This window comes from Sus scrofa, chromosome X (assembly GCF_054392235.1).
Source record: "Sus scrofa isolate SSC_HxYL_T2T_F1_AM1 chromosome X, Sscrofa_HxYL_maternal_Yorkshire_Landrace_v2.0, whole genome shotgun sequence".
In the NCBI taxonomy this organism is placed as follows: domain Eukaryota; kingdom Metazoa; phylum Chordata; class Mammalia; order Artiodactyla; family Suidae; genus Sus; species Sus scrofa.
In genome coordinates, this window is record NC_139401.1 from 25,566,055 (window position 1) to 25,592,297 (window position 26,243).

Sequence of the window (26,243 nt, forward strand, 5' to 3'; positions counted from 1 at the left end):
AAGATTCTTTCTAAAAATGTGATTGACCTTTAATAGGAGCGAGCTAAATTTTCCCACTTTGCACATAGAAAGGATTCCTTAGTGAAGATACTCCACCATAGTTTCTCAATGTCATTTTGCTTTTCTCATTGTGCAACAAAGAAATTAAAGCAAAATCATTAAATTTTTTAAAAAACATGTTTTCCATTAAATATGTACATTTTTATTCTTTTCACAAAATGTGTTACTGAAATTCATAAACATCAATTGCTCTTTCAGAATTTCTCAGTAGTAATAGGGATGAAAAACATTTCTTCTTCAGAAGACTCATTTTAAATATAAAGTGGGAAGCCCAATACAACTGATGTTGATATATTTGTTTTTGCACCTTGAAAATCAAATCTAAACTGCAATGCATTAACGTCTCTGCATGTGTTCAAATTATGGTGAAATGTGCAGGTGACTGAGATAAATTGAAGTAAAACATAATAATTTATGCAATTATTTTCTTCTGGGGAGCGTATGTATAATAATATTCTATAGCCCTTATATTATTTTCTCAAATATCTCCCTAATCCGACATTTTCTAGCCCTAATTCTGATTCTTAATAACACCTTCCTACAGACAAAATAGCTGTGAAAATATCTAGAGATCACGTGCACATAACTGAGAATAATTTTTCCTTTGATATATCATCCAAATATGATAATACTGCCATATATGTAAGGTTGATTCTATAAATTTTTAAATAATACCAATGCACAGTTGGGAGATGGTTTATTTGTATGCATGGGGGCAAGGTGTGTATGTGTGGTGAAGACATAAAGAAAGCTGCTTTTTTATGTAACCAGTGGCCTTGAATTGAAGTTCTTCAAATCTGCCATCTCTTTCCATTTAATTTGTGACTATTTCCTAGTTGTTCTGTTGCTTATGGTTATTAGACATCTCTTAATTATAACAACATGTAAGTTTCAAGTATTATGACATAGAAGAATAACTTCTAACTACTTAATGGTTCAAACTGTTAGAATATGATGTATCTCTATGTAATTTTTGGTGCACTTTTTATTAATATTGTTGTCATCTTTAGCGTACATATGTTTTTTGAATTAATTAGAAATACCTTCTGAACTGAAAGAGATGTCATAATGCTTCACTGTGTTGTATCAGTTTCCAGTTTTATAGTTGTTTCCAGTGGCTGGATAATATTATACTGAGTTTCAGTAACTATATTATTAGATATTTAAGTAGTTTATACTTTTCCAATTCTATTAATAATACTATGAAATCTATGTTAATGCATAAAAGTTTTATGTATTTTACATTTTGACATAGAACAGAACACTACCATGTATTGAATAGTAAAAGAAAAAAATACCCAAGTTTTCCTTCTGAATAGGGCCCTCTGGTCTACATTTTCTCTTACTCCTTCCCCTGTGTCAGAACCTTTCAGCCATTGACATTCTTATTTTAGTGCCTACACTTCAGGGAAGAAACTCTTCCAAATCGAGCTCCCTCTTGGGTGTTGTTTTCTCTCATACTGGTTCTTGAAGACTGTCTTTGAGTATGTTTCTTTGAGGCAGCATGTTATGGTGGGAAGCACATGAATCAACTTCTCATTTATTCTTTTGTCCTACACAGCCTCGGTCTTCCTGTCTCTAAAATGAGAAAAGCAATACCTACCCATCAGGATTGTTGTGACAGTTAACAAAGAATAATGTCTATGAATATGTAATACTAGGTATATCTGAGGGTCTCATAAAATGTACCTTGAATCTTAATCAAGAGCCAAGTTATTAACCAGATATATTACAGACATTTTAAAGCAGTGCTGTCCAAGACAACTTTCTATTGTGATGGAAATGATCTGCACTGTCCAGTATGATAGCAACCAACCACAGGTGGGTACTGAGCACTTGAAATGGGGGCGCTACAACTGAAGAGCTGAATTTTGATTTTAATTATAATTTAACTAGACATATGTGGCTAGTGGTTACTGCAATTCTAGAGGATACAATACAATTTTAGAGAATGTGTCCTAGCTTTTGTTATTTAAACAATGAATACTTCATAATGATGGAATTTCTGGGTAGGGAAAACCAGGGCTATGCTATGAAAACTGATGAATTAAATACTCTGAGACTGAGAAGACTATATGAAAATTTTCAATCATAGCTATCAAGGCAGATGCTATACTCTTTCTCTGTAGGAGGCTGGAACTGGCCTTACAAGGATGGCTAACCAGGCCACTTTGATCTGGTTAGAGCCATAATGCATTCCCTACAATACTGCAGAGTCAAAATAAAATACAATAATGAATCAACTTTGGCCTACTGAATATTATGCTACATTTTCAAAAAAAATTTCAAAGAAATTTTTAGCAATAATGAGCTGTAACAAGCCATTTGAGTTGGTGCTTTGCTTGCTCAGTGAGGCATTCTCTTGCAGTTAAACTGATAGGTGAGATTTAGTTTACATTGTGATGAATATAATAATAGGAAAATTTTGAAACTAACTGCTAATAAAGTGAATAAATAATGGCTTATAAATGTTAACATGTGATTCTGCAGTGTTTAATGTGTAAATGTCTAAAAAAAGTTAATTTTCAGAAATTCACATTTAGTAATTATTATTAGTTAATGGTGTTGCATTTATAAATGTTGGAACTCATTCCTCTAAATTTAAGTGGTGTAGTTATTATAGTACTATCAATTGACTTGTAACTGTCAGAAGCATAGGGAAAAGCAGGCACTGTATTTTATATAATTTCAGAAAAATTACTATGATTTATGGAATTTATAGTTATATAAATACTCAAAGCTTGTTAATTCATGTTAAACTTTTATAATGTGTTTTATTTTTTATTATATATACTTTCTCATATTTATAATGTGTTTTAAATGATTAAATCTACTGATAGAAGATTAAAACTATAATCATCAGTGAAAGGGAAAATATATCTATTAATACTTTTTGACAGTATTTTAAATGTAGCAATGCATTACAAAAACAAAAATAAGAAAAGTACTGTCAGAACAATGAATTGATCTTCATTTGAGCATTTGTTTTCCTTATTAGGGTCACTGTCTTAATTTGCTAACTTTCACTGTCTAACACTAACTGCCCACTGGAATAATCTCACATTGGGCATAAGTACCTTGCTTCAAACCCCTGTTGTGATTATCAGTTTTATGTGTCAAATTGGCTAGGTTAAAGTATCTAGTTATTCAAACACTAATTTTGGGGTTGCTGTAAAGGTAATTTGTACATGTCATTAACACCTGCAATCAGCTGACTTTCTGTAAAGGAGATAAACCTCAATAATCTGGGTGGGTCTCATCTAATCAGATGAAAGGTCTTAAATGCAGAATTTAGGTTTCCCTGAGGAAGAGGAAATTGCCTGTGGACTGTCAGTTTCTTCAGGTGGTGCCCAAGAGTTCCAGCATTACTGACAGCTTGCCCCATGGATTTTGAACTTGCCTAGGCATCCCTTATAATCATGTAAACTGATCTTGCTGGTTCTATTTCTCTGTGAAACTGACGATATGCCTGCCAAGCATAGTCACTAGCAGGGAGCAGCCCAGGCAGACTGTGGCGCTAGCATGAATGCTATCCATAATTCCCAAGTGCTAACAACTGGAGGCTGTCAGCAAACCATGTTCTTTTCAGCAACTTTCCTCTTGAAAGATCTGAGCAGCAGATCATAGTTGCCACATAATGTTACAATGATCACCTATAAGGCACAAAGTGCTAAATCCAGGGAATTCATTTCAGGACTTATTTCAACTTCTTAAAAAATTCCATTTCCTTCATCCTCAGAATCACTACTATTCCTCATCCTCTGACTATTTATTTATTTATTTTTTGCCATGCCTGTGGCATGTGGAAGTTCTTGGTTCAGGGATTTAAACCTACGTAACAGCAGTGACCCAGGCCACTGCAGAGACAATGCCAGATACTTAACCCGCCATGCCATAAGGGAACTCCTCTCTGACTATTCTTTCCAAATCACTTAGTGATAGATCTTGCTTTAATCATCTTTACACTATATCTTCATTTATGATGCCCCCAAAGTGACCTGGAGACAAGGATTTGAGTGCAAGTAGTCTGGGAGGTGAGTACAGATGTTAACCAGCAAAAAAGTGAGATTTAGATGGAAGTAAAGTAAAAACTTTAAGAGGTAGCTTTTTCAAGCTAGTTATCACAGGGCATAAATGAATTTTCATCTGGCTTAAGACCTCTAGGTTCAGGACAACACTTCAGAGTTATCCCATCCACAGAGGTTGGGAAAATGGAGTATTTATCCAGCAGTTCCAGGTAGCCATACTAAATTATGCCTACATCACGATCTGCATGCTTGCAGAGTGGGCTCCAGGTGCCAGAGAGAGCCCTCAAAGTCATGGGTACTGGTGGTTGGAAGCTTACTGATATGCACTGAAATGTCACATTCTAAAAGAATGTGGGTGGGACACTACGAACATCTGGTACATAATCACCCACCCATGGCCCAAAGTAGATGCTTTGTTTATTGAATTACTGAATGACTGTATAGACCTGGGCAAGAACTTCCATATTTGTTTTCAAGGTTTGAGGTTTCATGTAGAATGGAAATTAACTCTTCCTTTGTCAATTTGACTTTCAAGCTGAAAGATGTCTGCAGATCTGGGATTCTTAGCTATGCATCTCCTTGGGGTAAACTAGTTCACAGTTACTCTCAAGTTGCCTTATTTAAAACATTTAATTAAAAAAATCTACACCTTGCAGGAAATTGAGCCTCTTTTCCCCTAACTTTCTGGAATATTCCAAAGAATATGAAATAAAACTTGTACCATTTTATGTTAGTAATAAAATAAAAAGTTATATTCTACCAATGATCACAGCAAATACACACTATTTTAGGAGACAATTATAAGAAAATGACAGGCAAAAGCATATAGTTTTGGTAACTTCTTCCACAGATTTTTTCAAAAGGGAGAATAAATGATACCCGGACCACCTCCTGAGTATTTTAAAACTGCAGGGTTCTTTCAGAGTGCATTCACACTACCTTGCCATCATGCTGACAGAACTTGCTAAACAAGTACTGCTTAAGAGGATTTCACATTACTCAGAGAAAAAGCCAACCCATAATATAAAGTATTAAACTGCAAGGGAAGCCAGCCTCTTGGTAATACTTACAAAATTGATTTGTATTGCTTGAGATCCTAGAGGCTATAGGGAACTTTATAGCACTCAGCTAAAAAATAAACCTTTTATCTTGCTGCCCTGTGTATTTCCTCCTCTAAGGTCCACATAAATTTTCTAAATAGGTGAATTCTTCATATTTCTACAGCGTATATAGAAATCTTAGAAGAGTGTGTAAAATGTTCAATAAATATATTATTATTGTTGTTGTTGTTGTAAATAGACTGGATCCATTTTCAACCTTACAAAATTAATAACAGTGGTCCCAAAATTGTTTTCATGGTAAAGTAAATAATATGGCAATGAATATACACTTAGTTCCTGAAATCAGATTGTGAGTATTGAGACAACTACCATGCACGAGGCAAATATATGTACCTCCAATTTCTAAAAAAAAAATGTCCTTTAGCAATACCTTTTAACACATCCTAGAAAAGAAACACTTTGATCTTGAATAAACTGTTAAATGTACCATGTCCTGTTTCTATTTTAGTTGCATATTTTTAGTTATATCAAGAGCTATAAGATCTTTCCCTAAATGGGGAGAAGTATGCAAGACTTTCCCGTCCATTATAGCCACACCCACATAGGATAAAGAGAATAAACAGAAAATTTCTGACCAAATAAGATCTCTATTGGATATCAGATCAAGGTGGCAGAGGAAAGGGATGTGGAGCTCAACTTCTCCCACAAATACATTAAAAAAAATTTACATGTAGAACGATTCTCACAAAACATATACTGAACACTGGCAGAAAACCTCAGAATTCCAAAAGAGCAGGAAAACCTCCACATAACTGGGTAAGACAAAAGGAAACAGAGAGAGAGAGGAATCAGGACAGGACCAGCACTCCTGGGAGGCAGCTGAAAGAGAAGAAAGGATTCCACACACTGGGAGGCCCCTTGACTGGAAGAGAGATGGAGTCAGCCAGGATGGAGGAGGAGCCTCAAAGCCTTGGAGAAAACTGCAACAGTCAATCTGAGGAGGGCAAAGTATAGAGAGGACCACACAGATCGTTATTGTCATTGCCTAGCACACCATACCTGAGACACTAAGGTGGAGTGTGGGTGCTGAGACTCTGGCTTCTGAGGTAAGTTTCAGGGCAAGGACTAGGGTTGCTGCATGGAAACAGCTTGAGGGCGCTAGGGAGTGGTGTGCCACATCCAAGGGAGTACTGGAGGAAGCCTGGGCTAAACAGAGAAGCAAGGCACCATTGCTGGGGAGTCCCATGGGATGGGGATGGGATTGCCATAGGGGCTTTCTCTGTGCATCCATGGGCTCTCAGGCAGCAGGGCATGAGGTAGGCACAGGCTGCTACAGCCATCTCAGACTCCAGAGGTGGGTGCAGCCTGCCACCACTGAGGGTCACACAACTGGGCACCATCTGATGCCCCCAATATCCCAGAAGAAACTGCCACAGTGGTGCCCTATGCCTGGGCACCACCCAATATCCACCACCCTATGAGGTCACTAGTTATATCTAAGTTTCCATAACTAAGCCCCTGATCTGTGCCTAACTAAGGCAATGTACTGTCCACAAGTGAGACCAGAGCTGTCTCTACCTAAATTAGTGTGCTGTCACTAATTTGACCTAAGTGTCCCTACTACATGCCAATCTAGGCATAATAGGGATCCAAGAAGGAGAAGAAAGAGAAAAGGGATTGAAAATATATTTGAGGAGTTCCCGTTGTGGCACAGTGGTTAACGAATCTGACTAGGAATCATGAGGTTGCAGGTTCGATCCCTGGCCTTGCTCAGTGGGTTAAGGATCTGGTGTTGCTGTGAGCTGTGGTGTAGGTCGCAGACGTGGCTTGGATCCCACGTTGCTGTGGCTGTGGCATAGGCTGGCAGAAACAGCTCCAATTAGACCCCTAGCCTGGGAATGTCCATAAACCATGGGAGCAGCCCTAGAAAAGGCAAAAAGACACACACACACACAAAAAAAAAAAGAAAAAGAAAATGTATTTGAAGAAATTATGGCTAAAAATTTATCAAATATAAAGAAGAAAACGGATATCCTGATATAGGAAAAAAAGAGGGTCCCAAACAAGATGAACCCAAAGAGACCTATACCAAGCAAGACATGTTATAATGAAAATGGCAAAAGTTAAAGATAAGGAGAGAATTCTAGGCAGCAAGAGAAAAATGAATTACTTACAAGGAAACCCCCATAAGACTATCAGCTGATTTCTCTACAGAAACACTGCAGGCAAGAAGAACGTGGCAAAACATATTCAAAGTTCTGAAAGGGAAAAATCTGCAACTAAGAACACTATACATAGCAAGATTATCATATAAAATAGAAGAAATAAAGAATTTCTCAGAGTTCCCATTGTGTGCAGTGGAAATGAATCTGGTATTGCCATGAGCTGTGGTGTAGATGGGATCCTGAGTTGCTGTGGCTATGGCACAGGCCAGCAGCTGTAGCTCTGATTCAACCCCTAGCCTGGGAACTTCCATATGCCTCAGGTGCAGCCCTGAAAATCCAAAAAAAAAAAAACAAACAAACAAAAAAAACCTCCAGCAAACAGAAACTAAAAGAATACAGCAATAATAAACCTATTCTAAAAAAAAATATTGAAAGGTCTCTCTATTTTAAATAGGACAGAAGTAAGAGGATATAGGCTGGAGGAAATCACAATTGAAAAAATCACTTAAATAAGCTAGAATATAGATCAAAAAGAAAAAAATTCTATATGTAAAAGCAACAATAAACAAAAGGAACAGCAAAAGGATAAATATAATGATGTAAAAAAGGACACTGAAATTATAAAATGTGGAAAAGGAGAGTAAGAAAATGTAGATTTTATTTATTTATTTATTTATTTTAGAATGTGTATGACCCTATACAACTATCAGTCTAAAGCAAGCCGATATTGGAAGGGGTTAACATACTTAAAAATAGGGCAATCACAAATCAAAAATAAACAACTATTTCACACACACAAAAAAAGAGGTCACAAGCATAAAGGAGATCATCAATACACCAAAAGCAAAACAAAGTAACAGAGGAAACATAGAATCAACTGAAAAACAAGGTTTAAATTGGTGATGAATACATATGTATCAAGAATTACCATAAATGTCAATGTAGCAAATGTGCCAATTAAGAGACTTAAGGAGGCAGGCTGGATAAAAAAAATCAAAACTCTACATTATGATGCCTACAAGAGACCCACCTTAGGGCAAAGGACACATTCCTTTCAAGTGAACACAGAAAATTCTCTAGAATTTATTACCTACTAGGGCACAAAACTAACCTCACAAATTTAAGAGTATAGAAATTATTTCAAGCATCTTCTCTGACCACAATGGCAAAAAACTAGAAAACAATCACAGGAAAAGAAATGAGAGAAGAGAGACTACATGGAGACTAAACAACATGCTACTAAAAAACCAAAGGGTCAATGAGGAAATCAAAAAGGAAATTAAAAAATGCTTTGAGACAAATGACAATGAAAATACAACCATACAAAGTCTATGGATGCAGCAAAAGCAGTTGTTAGACAGTTCACTGTGCTATGTGCCTTCCTCAAAAAAATATGAAAAATTTCAAATAAATAACCTAACCTACCACCTAAAACAATTAGAAAAAGAAGAACAAACAAAACCTACAGTCAGGCAAACCTCTGGTCAGGCTCACCAAGAATAAAACAAGTGAGAACCCAAATAAACACAAGAAATGAAAAAGGAGAAATCTTAACTACTAATGCAAAAATACAACAACAACAACAACAAAAAAAACACAGAATACTAAAAACAGTTATATGCCAACAAATTTGACAACCTAGAAGAATTGGACAACTTTCCAGAAACATATCCCACCAAAACTGATTCACGAAGTAGACAATTTGCACAAACTGACCACTAGTAGTCAAAGTGAACATGTAATTTAAAAACATCCTACAAACAGAAGTCCAGGATCAGATGGCTTCACAGGTGAATTCTACCAAACAAACAAAAAACTTAAACCTTTCCTTCTTAAGGAAAGATGAGGGAACACTCCCACAAACATTGTACGATGACACTATAATATCAAAGATAGACAAAGATAGCACCAAAACAGAAATTGAAGGCCAGTATCTTTGATGACTATAGATGCAAAAATCCTCAACATTTTAACAAACTGAATCCAGCAATACATAAAAAAAGATCATACACTACAACCAAATGGGATTCATCCCATGTTCAAAAAGAAGGGTCAACACAACCAAATCAATCAATGTAATACAACACATTAACACAAAAAAAGTCACAAACTACATGATCATCCCAATAGATGCAAAAAAAGCATTTGACAAAAATCCAACATCCATTCATGATAAAAACTCTTATCAAAGTTGGTATAGTGGGAACATATCTCAACATAATAAAATCCATTTATGACAAACCCACAGCCAATATAATACTCAACAGAGAAAAGCTGAAAGCCTTCCTGATAAAATCTGGAACAAGATAGATGCCCACCTCACCACTTCTATTCAACATAGTTTTGGAAGTCCTAGCAACAGCAATAAGACAAGAAAAAGACATAAATGGTCTCCAAATTGGAAGTGAAGAGGTAAAATTGTCACTATATTCAGATGATATACTATATATAGAAAACTCTAAGTACTCCACACAAAAAATACTTGATCTGTGTTGTACCAACTATACAGCACAGGAAAATCTACTCAAAAGTTTGTAATAACCTATATGAGAAAAAAGTGGACATATTTATACATATGATTTTTTCACTTTGCTGTAATAACTGAAACTAATACAACATTGTAAGTCAACTATATTCCAATAAAGTAAAATATTATTAAGAAACTACTTGATCTGATTAATGAATTTAGCAATTAGCAAAATACAAGATTAGCATTCAGAAATCAGTTGTATTTCTATATACTAATAATAAAATAATGGAAATGGAATATAAAAAAAAACCTTTTCAAATGGAAGCAAAATAAACAAACAAACAAATACCATAGGAATAAACAATAAACCCGACCAAGAAGGTGAAAGACTTCTACACTGAGAACTATAAAACATTAATAAAGGAAATAAAAGAGGATTCAAAGATACAGAAAGACATCCCATGCTCTTGGATTGGAAGAATTAATATTATTGACATGGTAATTTTTATTATTTATTGCCATACTACCCAAAGCAATCTACAGATTTAATGTGATCCCTATCAAATTACTTTTGACATTTTTCACAGAACTAGAACAAATAATCCCAAAATGTATATCGAACCATATAAGACCCAGAATTGCCAAAGAAATCCTGAGGGAAAAAGAGCAAAGTATAAGGCATAACTCTCCCAGATGTTACAAAACACATCAAAGCTATAGCAATCAAGCAGTATGGTATTGGCACCAAAAGAGACATTTAGATCAATGGAACAGAATAAACATTCCAAATAAAGATTGAAACAAATATGGTCCATCTTCAATAAATTAGGCAAGAATATAAAATGGGAAAAGTCTCTTTAGCAAGTGATATTGGGGAAATTTGACAGCTGCATATAAATCAATGAAATTAGAATACAGTCTCACACTATGCATAAAAATAAACTTAAAATGACTTACATACTCAAACATAAGACTTGACACCTTAAAACTCCTAGAAGAGGACATAGACAAAACATTCAGTGACATAAATTATACAAATATTTTCTTCAGTCAGTCTCCCAAGGCAATGGAAATAAAAACAAAAATAAATAAATGAGACCTAATCAACTTTACGAGCTTTTGCATAGCAAAGGGAATCATAAAAAAAAAAACTAAACTAAAAGACAAACTATAGAATGGGAAAAAAAATCTTTGCAAATGATCCAATCAACAAGGTCTTAATATCCAAAATACATAAACGACTTATATAGCTGAACAAGGAAAATATAAACAACCCAAACAAAAAACGGGCAGAAGATCTAAATAGCCATTTCTCCAAAGAAGACATATGAAAGGCCAGTAAGCACATAAAAAGATGCTCAAAATCACTAATTATTAGAGAAATGCAAATAAAAACTACTATGAGATATCACCTCACACCAGTCAGAATGGCCTACGTTAATAAGTCTACAAATAACATATGCTGGAAAGGGTGTAGAGAAAAGGGAACCCTCCAACACTTTTGGTGGGAATGTAAGTTGGTATAACTATTATGGAAAACAGTATGGAGGTTCCTTAGAAAATTAAAAGGAGAATTACCATATGATCCAGCAATCCCACTGCTGGTCATATATCCAGAAAAAAACTGTAATTCAAAAAGATCCATGTACCCCTATGCTCATAGCACCACTATTCACAATAGCCAAGACATGGAAACAACCTAAATGTCCATCGACAGATGAATAGATAAAGACATGGAACATATATACAATGTAATACAACAAGGCCCTACTGTATAACACAGGTACTACATCCAATCTCTTGGGATAGATAATGATGGAAAAGAATACAAAAAAAGAACGTGTGTGTGTGTGTGTGTCTGTGTGTGTGTGTGTGTAACTGAGTCACATTGCTTTACACCAGAAATTGGCACAATATAGTAAATCAACTATACTTTAATTAAAGAAAAAAACCTCTCTCCATTTCCCTTTTTCTCAGTCACAGTGAATCAGACTCGCTAAGGCTCTATCGAGTTTCTTTAAACAGCCTGGTACACAGAGCATGATCTATGCTCTGATGGTCAAGAATGGGGGTTCTGGATACAAGCAGATCTGATTTCAAACCCTATTCTACCAAGCTTATCACCTGAGTGAACATGGGTATACAATTTAAATTTTCTAAGTCTTAGTTCCTTAATCCACAAAATGTGAATAATACTATTACAGGATCGATAATAGGGTTGCTGTGGGGATAAAATGAGATAATCACAGTAACCTCTGCTTAACTTAATTTTTTAAACTATGAACAGATTAAAGTTTTAAAAACCTATCTTTTTATATTGTCTTCAATGACATCTATATACCATGCTTAGAAAAAGAATCTTTAAGTATATATATAAATTAAAGACTTGGAAACCATGAAATTTTTTTCCAGTGAAGACAGAATAGGGACCACCCTTCAATAAGAAAAGGAGCAAGTCATCTTCCTTTACCTTAATGCCCAGCTATCAAGTTAATTTCCTCAAGAAAACTTATATTAAAAAAAGAATCAAACAGGAGTTCCCTCTATGGTGCAATGGGTTAATAATCTGGCTTGTCTCGCTGGAGGTGCTAATTTGATCTCTGGCCTAGTATGGTGGGTTAAGGATCTGGCATTGCTGCAGCTGTGGTGTAGGTTACAGCTTTGTCTCAAATTTGATCCCTGGGGATCTTCCATATATCTCAGGTGCAGCCGAAAAAGAAAAAGAATCAAACACATTTTATAATGTCACATACCCTATTTGGATTTCATATTAAGTTATTAAATATTTTCTATTAATTTGAGGAAATTTAAATTGATAATCTGCCAATACTCTTGACTACTCATTTAGTAAAAGCTTTGCTCTATCATTGTGTTTAATAAATGTTTCCATCTTAACAATGACATATATATTTAGCGTATGATTATTTAGATGAGAATAGATACTAATAAAAAATAGTAACAGAAAATGTCTACCAAATGTGAATAAATCATGACTTCAAACCAGAGATTCTCAGACTCTACCATCAAGAAAGACATAATTTACTTCACATAATCATGACTCACCACGGCACTTATTTTACTTGTCAGGGACAGGAAGGAGGGGATACAAGGTTCCCTGGAGAGGGTGTAACAGAATGCCTGTGAAGTTATAGATTAAAATATTTCACTAGGGTCTTCTGGCATGATCCTGGGTGGTTGGGTTTAGGTATTATTTTCAAACTCTTCAAAATATGTCAATTGTGTTACTGTCATTTAGATGTTTATGTTTCACATTTAGACTTTAAATCACAAGATTTCCTTATATCTATAGTTTTGAATATTTTTAGTTTTGTTTCATTATTATCTTAGAGAGAGTATAGTTCACTATAATGCTGCAGATGTTAAGTAATACAGAACTGGCCACTGAGATCAATCATATGTATAAGCAGAAAGATTAATGTTGTGGTGTATGACACTCGAAATACCCTCCCCAATATGCTTATAATATGAAATAAATAAATAAAATGTAATTCCTCTAACACTAATAATAATGGTTAACATTTATATGGCATTTACAGTGTGCATTAATCCATTTAACACTCACACTGTCCAATGAAAAGATACTGTAACTATTCTCATTTTACCTAGTTGGAGATTATAGCAACAGAGAATATATAATTTTACCAGGGCTGCAATAACAAAAGATAGAAATACATAATAAGAATAAAGCTAACAATATTAATAAAACAGTGATATCACTGACTACCATTCAATGAATTCTTATATAAAAATTCAATATTTACTAGTATATTTAATTATCATAATATTATTATAAAAAGACTTATTTACTTATTTCCAGAAAGTAAACAAGTTCAGAGAAAAAATACATTTCTCCAGGTCTCACAGCTAATTTACTGGCATAATCAAAATTAAAATACACATCTATGCTGTTCTATCTGAAAATTGTTAAGAGAGTAAATCCTAAGAGTTCTCATGAGAAGTAAAAAGGTTTTTGTCTCTATATGAGATGAATATTCACTATACTTAATGTAGTAATCATTGTATGATATATGTAAGTCAAATCATTATGCTGCACAATTTAAACTTATAAAGTGTTATATGTCAATTATATCTCAATAAAAGTGGAAGGAAAATAAAAAAATAAATACAATGCACACTTTCTAACTCTAAGTCTGGTGCTCTTTCAATTATGAGACATTATGTCTCAACAAATATTATCAAGAGGAGTTGTAACACAATGACTTAATTCACTCTGTAGCTTGAGTATCCAAAATCAAATCTTCTTCTGGAATCAGATTTCAAAACACTAGAATGGGGGATGTGAGTTTTTTGAGTAAAAACTGGAACATCTCACAAAATCCTGATATTCTGCATTTTGTAACCATCAAAAAGAAATTCATGTTTTTGCCAGTGATGGTTAGCTCAACTCTATGGTCCAGTTCATACATATTTAATAAGTAGGAGGTCATTTTTAAAATGAAACACATCCTAAGTTTTCGATTTATTCTCCAGCTTATCCTTTTATATATTTCATTTATTTTTCCTAACATGGAATCAATGTCCCTTACCTACTTTACAAAATTATTTTTAGTATATATTTTCAATTTAATGCTACTAACTGCCATTTCTTATAGCACTGAACCAGGAGTCAAGAAGTCTATGTTCTGTCCATTGATGACTATTGACTAGATGAGGCCAAATCCTCCAAACAACAAGTAAATAATCATTTTAAAACTGTGCCAATATTTTATCCACACTATAACATTTATCTAATTATGTGGGAAATGCTAGACAGTTGACAGTAGTTTTCTCCTGTATCTGGATGACAGCATGTAAGCAGTCATTTGAGATAGTGAATGATTAATTTCCACCCATTTAATCAGCAATAAACAGGTAAGGAAGTCACACTCAGAATAACTTTAAGAGTTTTGGTGCTAGGATTCCAGGTAAGAAGAAAAACATTGAATAGTTTAGTGCAGTAATTCTAAACATACAGCCACATATTATCAAGTAAAAATGCAAACTTAGAACAAAGTATAAAATTTAGTCCTATAAATAATAAAACAAAAAGTAAAATTGCCTGGAGTTTTAATATTCATTCTATGTTGGCGTGAATACATTTCAAATGTTAAAAATATTCAATAATTATTCCTCAGTATTTTAATGGAAGAGAAGGACAAAAATGACTGAGAAGTTTCCAATTTATCAATGAGATTTGCTTAATCTCACCACCAAATTAGTTATTTTTAAGCTGCCTAATCTCTCTCCTGTTGCAACTAACCCCTCTATGCCCTAACCTAGAAAGTGCTCTAAGTTCTGATTTTATCTACTTCCTCCAGAAAAATGTGACAAAATATTTCTTTTTGAAGAAAGGATGGCCTTGGCATTTTAATGGATATTCATTCATAATCTGTAAGTCATTTCCTTTCCTATCTCACCCAGTTAAAATAAATTCAGATAATCTATATACATAGATATTATTGTTTGTATTAATAACATGCTGTTTAAAACCAATTTGTTTTAAAATTATAAAATACAGACTTGTCATATTTATCATTTTTAGTTTCAAAATTTTGTACAGAATTGTGTAGGGAAGAAACGCTTCTCAAAATTCAAAATTCTAAGGTGTCTTAAGCAGCTGCTCTTAGGGGGGTATATATTAAAACAGACAACAAAAATAGAAAATAAAAAACTTAATAAATGCATCTGGATTGAAGCAAATGAATCAAAAGTAAGAAATAAACAAATGGGATCTAATTAAAAGCTTCTGCAGAGCAAAGGAGACCATCAACAAAACAAAAAGACAACCTACTGAATGGGAGAAAGTATCTGCAAATGATATTGTTGGTAAGAGGTTAATATCCAAAATATCTAACAGCTCATAAAACTCAGTATCAAAAATAAAACAAAACAAAACAAAAACACTGACCGAAAAAATGGGCAGAAGACCTGAAAAGACACTTTTTCTTCTTTCTTTTTTGTGTTTTTGTCTTTTTAGGGCTGCACCTGCGGCATATGGAGGTTCCTACGCTTGGGGTCAAATCGGAGCCACCTGCTTATGACACAACAGCAATACCAGATCTGAGCTGTATCTGCGACCTACACCACAGCTCATGGCAATGCCAGATCCTTAACCCACTGAGTGAGGCCAGGGATTGAACCCACATCCTCATGGATACTATTCAGGTTTGTTAACCACTGAGCCACAAAGGGAACTCCATGAAGAGATATGTTTTCCAAAGAAGATATAAAGGCAGCCAATAGGCACATGAAAAGATGTTTAACATTGCCAATATTCAGAGAAATGTAAATCAAAATCACAATGAGTTATCACCTCATACCTATCAGAATGGCTGTCATCAAAAAACCCACAAGTAACAAATGTTGCTGAGGAAGTGGAGGAATGGAAACCCTCATACACTATTGGTGGTAAATTGGTGCAGCAACTTTTGAAAACAGTATAGAGGCTCCTCAAAAAACCAAAAAAAAAAAAAAAAAAAAAAAGAAAAGAATTACCATATAATCCAGCAATCCCACTCCTGAGTATTTATCAAAAGAAGCTGAAAACACTAATTCTAAAAGATACATTCCACTGTTCATAGTAGAATTATTTACAATAGCTAAGATACAGAAACAACCTAAGTGTCCATCAATAGATGAATGGATAAAGAAGATGTGGTATGTATATATATACACAAACAATGGAGTATCAGCCATAAAAAAAGAATGAAATTCTTCCAGTTGCAACAACATGGATGTCCCTGAAGGGTATTATGCTTAGTGAAGTAAGTCAGACAGAGAAAGACAAATAATGTATGTTATCACTTCTATGTGGAATCTAAAAAATGAAACAAATGAATGAATATAACAAAAGAGAAGCTGACTTACAGACACAGGGAACAAATTAATGGCTCCAAGTGGGGAGAGGTAAGAGGGGATGGGCAAGATAGGGGATTATGATGTACAAACTACTATGGATAAAATAAATAAGCCACAAGGATTTACTGTACAGCACAGCAAATATACCCAATATTTTGTCATAGCTTTAAATGGAAAATAATCTATTAACATATTGAATCACTATGTTGTATACCTGAGACTAATATAATATTGTAAATCAATTATACTTCAATAAAAATAATTTTTTTAAAAAAGAAATGTGCTTGCAGAGAAAGAGTAGGATGATCATTATTTGGTTAAGTGACAATAATTAGCTACATTCCCCTATAAATAACTGCAAATAAGCCTGAAACAGAATGGGTGACTAAAGAAGGCCAAATAGGTGATTTTGCCAAGTTGACAGAAGAATTAAAAGAAGACTGGACAGAAAGGATCAAGATGGCAGAGCAGGAGGACACAGAGCTTGCCTCTTCCCACAAATAAATCAAGAATACATCAACAAATGGAACCACCCTCACTGGACGTCTACTGAACACTGGCAGAAGAACTCAAACATCTGAAAGGACAAGAGGAATCTCTACATAATTGGGTAGGATGAAAGGAAAAAAAAAAATGAAGAGGCAGAAGTGGGTTGGGACCTGTGCCTCAGGGAGAGAGCTGAAGGAGAGAAGAGGTTGCCACACCTGGGGGAGTTCCCTTCACCATCAGGGAGACCATCTGAGACAGGAAAGGAAGTTTGGAGGCTCACAGGAAAGCACAACAGCCAGTCTGTGGCAGGCAGAACAGAATGAAACATACACTGATGGCTTGTGCAACCATCCTGTGCACCGCAGCCTGAGACACACATCTGCTGATATGGACAGGGGCTTATTGCTGTAACATGGGGCTTGGCAAACAGACCTGGGGATAAGATGGCTGTTGGCTGTGTGAGATAGCCTGGAGGAGTGGGAAAGTAGAGCACTGCAACTGGAAATATTCAGAGAGGAGGATAAGCAGCCAAGGAGGCTAAGCATTATTGTTAGGTGGTATGTGAAAGGCAGGGCTGCCACTACAGCATCCTGTCCCACAAAGGCCCCTGCCTCTGTCAGCTCTATAGGAGGCTCCCACCTGGGTTAGACCACACCCTTCTAGCACAGCTCAACCATCCTCCTGCTTGGAACAGGCCTGCATGCAGCCTGACAATGGCCTCATCTGTCTCCCTGTTCATACTGACTGCCACCCTGCCCTGTCCCCTTCCCACCTGAATAAGTTCCTGTGCACCTGCTACCTCAAGAGCAGTCACAAGTGGGTTGCCCATGCAAAGAGGTGGAGCTGAAAGGGCCAATTACTAATATACCCATGGTTAAGGTGAGGCTGAGAGTAATGCAAACATAGGTGCACAATGGGTGAAAGGTAACACAACAGAGAAAACTCACTGGTTAATAGCTTCAGTGGAAGAATACTCATGGGCTCCTCTACCAGTTGGAGTGCTGCAATCCCTCCTACCTCACACTGCAGATAAAAATCATGGATCAGAAACATATCAGGGGGCTTCCACTCCATCAATTATGAGGAAGATCCTGCTCCTTATGGGGTTATGAAAACCACAGAGAAAATAGGAGGCTGCAATCAATATCAAGTGGACTTTCATCACCACAACATCAATCACACTTCCTGTCAAGGGGATAATGGCCATCATACACTGAGGAGAGGTGGCAGGCATCCAAACTAAAAACATCCATTGCACCAAATAAATAAATAAATAAACCCAAAAAGGCTGCCTAAAGTCATATTGTGCCCATGGCCACTTCTAAACACACCCCTTGAAATAACTCTGCCCATCAGAGGGATAAGACACAGCTCCACTCAGTAGAGGGTAGATACCAGAAACAAGAGGAACTAAAATCCTGCAGCTTGTGGAAGAGACCACAAACATAGAAAGTGAAACAAAATGAGACAACAGAGAAATATGTTTCAGACAAAGGAACAAGAAAAAAACTCACTAGAAGAACTAAATGAAGAGGAGACAGGAAATATATCTGAAAAATTATCCACAGTAGTGATAGTAAGGGTGATCCAAGAGCTCAGAAAAAGAATGGAGGCACAGATCAAGAAGTTACAAGAAATATTTAACAAAGAGCTAGAAGATTTAAAGAACAAACAAAGATGAACAATGCAATATCTGAAGTGAAAATACACTGGATGGAATCAATAGCAAAATAACTAAGGCAAAAAAAAAACAGATAAGTGAGCTGGAAGACAGAGTTGTGGAAATCACTGCCACGGAAAAGAAGAAAATAGAATGAAAAGGAAAGAAGACCGTCTAAGAGATGCCTGGGACAACATTAAATGTACCAACATTTGAACCATAGGGGTTCCATGAAGAAAAGAGAAAGAGACTGAGAAAATATTTGAAGAGATTATAACTGAAAATTCCTCTAATATGGGAAAGGAAATCCCAACTCAAGTTGAAGAAGCATTGAGAATCCCATACAGGATAAACCCAAGGAGGAACACGCTGAGGCACATATTAATCAAACTGAGAAAAATTAAATACAAAGGAAAAATATTAAAAGAAACAAGGGAAAAGCAATAAATAACACACAAGGGAACCCCCATAAGATTATCAGCTGGTTTTTCAGCAGAAACTGTAGGACAGAAGAGAGTGGCATGATATATTTAAAGTGATGAAAAGGAAAAAACTACAGCCAAGGTCCTCTACCCAGGAAGGCCCTCATTCAGATTCAAGGGAGAAATTAAAAGCTTTACTGACAAGAAAAAGCTAACTGAATTCAGCACCACCAAACCAGCTTTGCAACAAATGCTAAAAGAACACCTCTAGGTTGAAAAGAAAAGGCCACAAGTGCAAACAAGGAAATTATAAATAGGAAAGCTTACCAGTAAAAGCAAATATTTAAAAATATAGGAAATCATCCACAGACAAATATCAAAAACAGCAATTGTGAGAAGAGCAAAGAATGAATGGTGAAAATGCAATTGAAATCAAGAGATCAGCAACTTAAAACAATTTTGTATATATGCAGGATGCTATATCAAAACTTCGTGGGAACCACAAACCAAAAAACTACAACAGACATGCACATAAAAAAGAAAGAGCAATCCAAATACGAAAAGAAAGAAAGTTACAAATCATAAAAGAAGAGATCAAAAGAGGAAGGGAAGAAAAAACAGGAGGTACTAAACAATAAGAAAAAGGCAACAAACATATTGATAACTACCTTGAATGTAAATGTATTAAATGCTCCAAACAAAAGACATAGACTGGCTGAATGAACACAAAAACCAGACCCACATATATGCTGCCTACAGAGACCCACGTCAGATCTAGGGACACATACAGACTGAAAGCGAGAAAATGGAAAAAGGTATTGCATGCAAAAAGAAATCAAAAGAAAGCTGGAATAGATTTACAAGGAGATCCTGCTGAATAGCACTGAGAACAATGTCTAGATACTCATGTTGCAACAGAATAAAGGATGGGGGAAAAACTGTAATTGCAATGTATACATGTAAGGATAACCTGACCCCCTTGCTGTACAGTAGGAAAATTAAAAAAAAAAAAAAAGAAAGCTGGAGTAGTAATACTCATATCAGACAAAATAGACTTTAAAATTAAGATGACTATAAGAGACAAAAAAAGATACTATGTAATGATCAAAAAATCAATCCAAGGGAGTTCCTGTTGTGGCTCAGTGGTAATGAACCTGACTAGTATCCACGAGGATGCAGGCTTGATCCCTGGCCTCACTCAGTGGGTTAAGGATCTGGCATTACCATGAGCTGTGGTGTAGATTGCAGATGTGGCTCAGATTCCATGTTGCTGCAGCTGTGGTGTAGGCTGGCATCTGAAGCACCGATTTGACCCCTAGCCTGGAAACTTCCATATTGCGCAAGCATGGCACTAAAAAAAAATCAATCCAACAAGAACTTACAGTTATATATATATGCACCCAATATAGGAGTGCCACAATATATAAGGCAACTACTAACATCCATAAAAGGAGAAATCAATAGTAACACTATAGTAGGGACTTTAATACCCCACTTATATCAATAGACAGATCATACAAACAGAAAATCAATAGGAAACACAGGCCTTAAATGACACACTAAGTCAGAAAGACTGAATTAATATTTATAGAACATTCCATCAGAAAGCAGCAGAATACATATTCTTCTCAAAAGCACATAGAACATTCTTCAGGATAAATCACATTTGGGCCACAAATCAAAACTCAGTTAATTAAGAAAACTGCAAGCATACCAAGCAATTTTTTTCTACCCACAATGCTATGAGACCAGAAATCAACCACAAGAAAAAAAGTACAAAAAAACACAAACACGTGGAGACTAAACAATATGCTACTAAGCAACCAATTTATCAATGAACAAATCAAAAAGGATATAAAAATACCTAGAGACAAATGACAGAAAACATGATCTAAAACCTACAGGATGCAGCAAAAGCAGTTCTAAGAGGGAAGTTTATAGCAATACAAGCTTACCTCAGAAAACAAGAAAAATTTCAAATAAACAACCTAATCTTACACCTAAAGCAACTAGAAAAAAGAACAAAAAAACCCAAAATTAGTAGACAGAAATCATAAAGATCAGAGAAGAAATAAATGAAATAGAGATGAAGAAAACAATAGAAAAGATTGATGAAATTAAATCCTAGTTCTTTGAAAAGATAAACAAAATTGATGAACTTGTAGCCAGACTCATCAAAAAAAAAAAGGGAAAGGGCTCAAATCAATAATAATAGAAATGAAATAGAAGTCTCAACTGACACCACAGAAATACAAAGGTCATAAGAAACTGCTACAAGCAACTATATGCCAGTAAAATGGAAAGCCTACCAAAAAGTGGACAAATTCTTAGAAAAGTACAATATTCCAACACTAACCAAGGAAGAAATAGAAAATATGTACAGACCGATCACAAGTATTGAACTTGAAACTTTTTTTTTTTTTTTTTTGTCTTTTTGCCTTTTTCTTGAGCCGCTCCCACTGCATATGGAGGTTCCCAGGCTAGGGGTCTAATCGGAGCTGTAGCCACTGGCCTACTCCAGAGCCACAGCAATGAGGGATCCGAGCTGCGTCTGTGACCTACACCACAGCTCACGGCAATGCTGGATCATCAACCCACTGAGCAAGGCCAGGGATTGAACCTGCAACCTCATGGTTCCTAGTCAGATTCGTTAACCACTGCCCCACATGGGAACTCCCCGAACTTGAAACTTTGATTAAAAAACTTCCAACAAATAAAACTCTAGGACCAGATGGCTTCACAGGTGAGTTCTATCAAACATTTAGAGAGGAGTTAACACCTATCCTTCTGAAACTCTTCCAAAAAATTGTAGAGGAAGGTATACTTCTATGAAGCCACCATCACCCTGATATCATAATGAGACAAAGATAACACAAAAAAGAAAATTATAGGCCAATATCACTGATGAACATAGACACAAAAATTCTCAAAATATGAGTAAACTTATCCCAATAATATATTAAAGGATCATACATCATGATCCAGTGGGCTTTATCCCAGGGATGTAAGGATTCTTCAATATCTGCAAATAGATCTGTGTGATAAGCCACATTAACAAATTGAATAATAAAAATCATATGATCATCTCAGTAGATTCAGAAAAAAGCTATTGACAAAATTCAACAATTCAAAAATTATGATAAAAACTCTCCAGAAAGTGGACATAGAAGGAACCTACCTCAACATAATAAAGGGCATATATGACAAACCCACAGCTAACATCATTCTCCATGGTGAAAAGCTGAAAGCATTTCCACTAGGATTAGGAACAAGACAAAGATGTCTACTCTCACCAGTTATTCAACATAGTTTTGGAAATTCTAGCTATAGCAATCAGAGAGGAAAAAGCAATAAAAGGAAAACAAATTGGGAAAGAAGTAAAAACTGTTACTGTTTGCAGATGACAAGATAATATATCTAAAAAATCCTAAAGATGTTTGCTCCAAGAAACAATTAGAGCTCATCAATGAATTTGGTAAAGCTGAAGGATACAAAAATTAATACACAGAAATCACTTGCATTCCATACAATAGCCACCAAAGATAAGAAAGATAAATTAAGGAAACAATCTCATTTATCATTGCTCAAAGAGAAGAAAATACCTAAGAATAAACCTACCTAAAAAAGCAAAAGACATGTATTCTGAAAACAGTAAGACACTGATGAAGGAAATCAAATATGATACAGATATTAAGATATACCATATTGGTCTGAATAATCAATATTGTCAAAATGACTATACTACCAAAGGTGTATTCAATACAATCCTTATCAAATTGACAATGGCATTTTTCATAGAACTAGAAAAAATAATTTTAAAATTTGTATGGAAACACAAAAGACACCAAATAGCTAAAGCAATCCTGAGAAAGAAAAACAGGGTTGGTGGAATCAGGCTCCCTGACTTCAAACTATACTGCAAAGCTATAGTCATCAAAATAGTATGATGCTCACACAAAAACAGAAATACAGATCAATGGAACAGGATAGAAAGCCCAGAAATGAAGACACACACCTCGGTCAATTAATCTATGACCAAGGAGACCAGAATTACAATGGAGAAAAGACAGTCTTTTTAATAAGGGGTGCTGGGAAAACTGGACAGCTAAATGTAAAAGAATGAGATTAGAACATTTTCTCACACCATACACAAAAACTCAAATGGATTAAAGATCTAAATGTAAGACTGGATACTCTAAAACTTTTAGAGGAAAACATATGCAGAATGCTCTTTGACATAAATCACAACAATATCTTTTTGGATCCACCTCTGAGAATGACAAAAATAAAAATAAAAATAAACAAGGGTGACCTAATTAAACTTAGAAACTTTTGTTCAGCAAAGGAAACCATGAACAAAATGGAAAGACAACCCACAGAATGGGAGAAATCTTTTCAAACGAAGAAACCAACAAGGGATTAATCTCCAAAATACACAAACATCTCACATAGCTTTGTATCAAAAATACAAACAATCCAATTAAAAAATTCTTATAAGATCTAAATAGCCATTTATCCAGAGAGGACAGACATGAGGCCAAAAAGCACAAGAGAAGATGCTCAACATCACTAATTATTAGAGAAATGCAAATCAAAACTACAATGAGGAATCACCTCACACCAGTCAGAATAGCCATCATCAAAAAGTCTACAAACAGTAACTGCTGTAGAGAGTGTGGAGAAAAGGGAGCCCTCCTACACTGTTGGTGGGAATGTAAGCTGGTGAAACCATTATGGAAAACAGTATAGAGATCTCTAAAAAACTAAAAATAGAACTACCATATGATCCAGCAATTCCACTCCTTGGAATATATCCAGAGGAAAACCATAATTTGAAAAGATATAGGCACCCTAATGTTCATTTCAGCACTATTTACAATAGCCAAGATGTGGAAGCAACCTAAATGTCCACTGACAGAGGAATGATCAAGGAGATGTCATACACATATACAATGCAATAATATTCAGCCATAAAAAAGAATGAAATAGTGCCGTTTGCAGCAACATGGATCAACCAAGAAATTATCATACTAAGTCAGACATAGAAAGATATATCATATGATATCACTTATATGTGGTATCTAATAAAAAATTGTACAAAAGAACTTATTCGCAAAACAGAAACAGACTCAAAGATTTTGAAACCAAACTTATGGCAACCAAAGGGGAAAGGCTGGGTGGAAGGATAAATTAGGAGGTTGGGATTAATACATATGCACTACTTTATGTAAAATAAGTAAGTAACAGGGACCAACTGTATAGCACAGGGAAATCTGCTTAATACTGTGTAATAAACAATATGGTAAAAGAATAGGAAAAGGAGTGGAAATATGTATATGATATAATAGGTAATATTATACAATATAATATACATAATTGATTCACTTTGCTCTACACTTGAAACTAACACAACATTGTAAGACAGCTATACTCCAATATAATTTTTTAAAAAAGAAGACTGGACAATATAGCAGACCAAAAAATAATTTGCCTACTTCAGAAGGGAAATTCTACACCTCCCAACAGAAAACAAAAATTAAGACTTAATTTCATTAAGTACTGTCAGATTACTCTCTGGAAAGCCTTTACCAGTTTAGATTTCTGACAGGTAGATGCCTGCTTCTATTCATTCTTAGAAAATTTTTCTATTATCAACTTCTAATTTTAGTCATCTAACAGTTGTTAAAGTAGTATCTCCTTTTTAAATTTTCATTTTTTTATTATAGTGATGATGAGCATCTTTTCACATACAAACTATCTATCCTTTCTCCATTTTTCCATTGATACCCAGGAGTTCACTGTCTATTTACAATGTCTAAAGCACTGTAAATAGCTTCATACCAATATATACAATGTTCTTAGAAAATAAATCTTCCATTTTTAGATAATTAAATCATGCATGCTTCATTTTTATTTTATTTTATTTTATTATGAAGTTCTCTGTAGGAGTTTCTGTTGTGGCACAGAGGATTAGAATCTGACAGCAGATTTGATCCCCAGCACGGCACATTAGGTTAAAGGATCTGGCATTACTGCAGCTGTGACACAGGTTGCAGCTGTGGCTCAGAGTCAATCCCTGGATTGGGAACTTCCATATGTGAAGGTGCACATAAAAAAAAATTAGTCCTGGGAATTCCCTGAAACAAAAAGATATTCTCTCATAGTTTCTTCTTTTAGTTTGAGAAGTTTACCTTTCACATTTATGTATTATATCCATCTAGAGTTCTTTGTTCATGTGTTTTATTTTAAAAATTTCTGTGTATATACTGGTATACTTTGAAACTTTAAAACAATATTCTAATCTTAGTGTTCTGTGTTTAGAAATGCTAAGAAAACATATTTGCTTTCTTTGGTTACCCCCTTGGTTACCATAAGTTTTAGTTTCAAAATCTTTGAGTCCGTTTCTGTTTTGCGAATAAGTTCTTTTGAACAATTTTTTATTAGATACCACATATAAGTGATATCATATGATATGTCTTTCTATGTCTGACTTAGTATGATAATTTCTTGGTTGATCCATGTTGCTGCAAATGACACTATTTCATATGAAAACTGTCATATTTGGGCTTATTGTCATTTTATTTAATTCTTTCTATTTGCATTACTTTTCCTTTCTCCTTTACCTTTAGTTTCAGGTTAACAGAATTATTCACATGTCCTTTATTTTTTAATGTCTCGGACCCATTACCCTTATTTTTATGGCATATTGTGAGCTGAACTTGAGAGACAGAGACATAAGTTAGCATCCTATGTTGTCAGGAAAAAAAATGTAGTTGCATCCTTTCCCATTCCTCTTGAGCTGAAATATTCATCCACCCGGTGGCTGGGAGTGTTGACTCTTAACAGTTCATTTCTGAGTTCCTCCATGCCTGGAAACTGTCAGATGAGGTCATGTCCCAACCTAAGATATCCCAGCAGCACATGTTAAATATTAACTTGTACAAACTTTATATATTAAGGTTATCAAAACTTAATTTTCTACATTTGTTGAAAACATTTACCAGCTGGA

The 26,243-nt window shown here is 35.0% G+C and overlaps 1 protein-coding gene across 9 annotated transcripts in view; it reads right to left on the reverse strand.

The window, feature by feature from the left end:
- Window positions 1-26,243, reverse strand: part of LOC110257722 (uncharacterized) — a 476,707-nt gene that overhangs the window by 175,503 nt on the left and 274,961 nt on the right. The gene's annotated exons all lie outside the window — the stretch shown is intronic.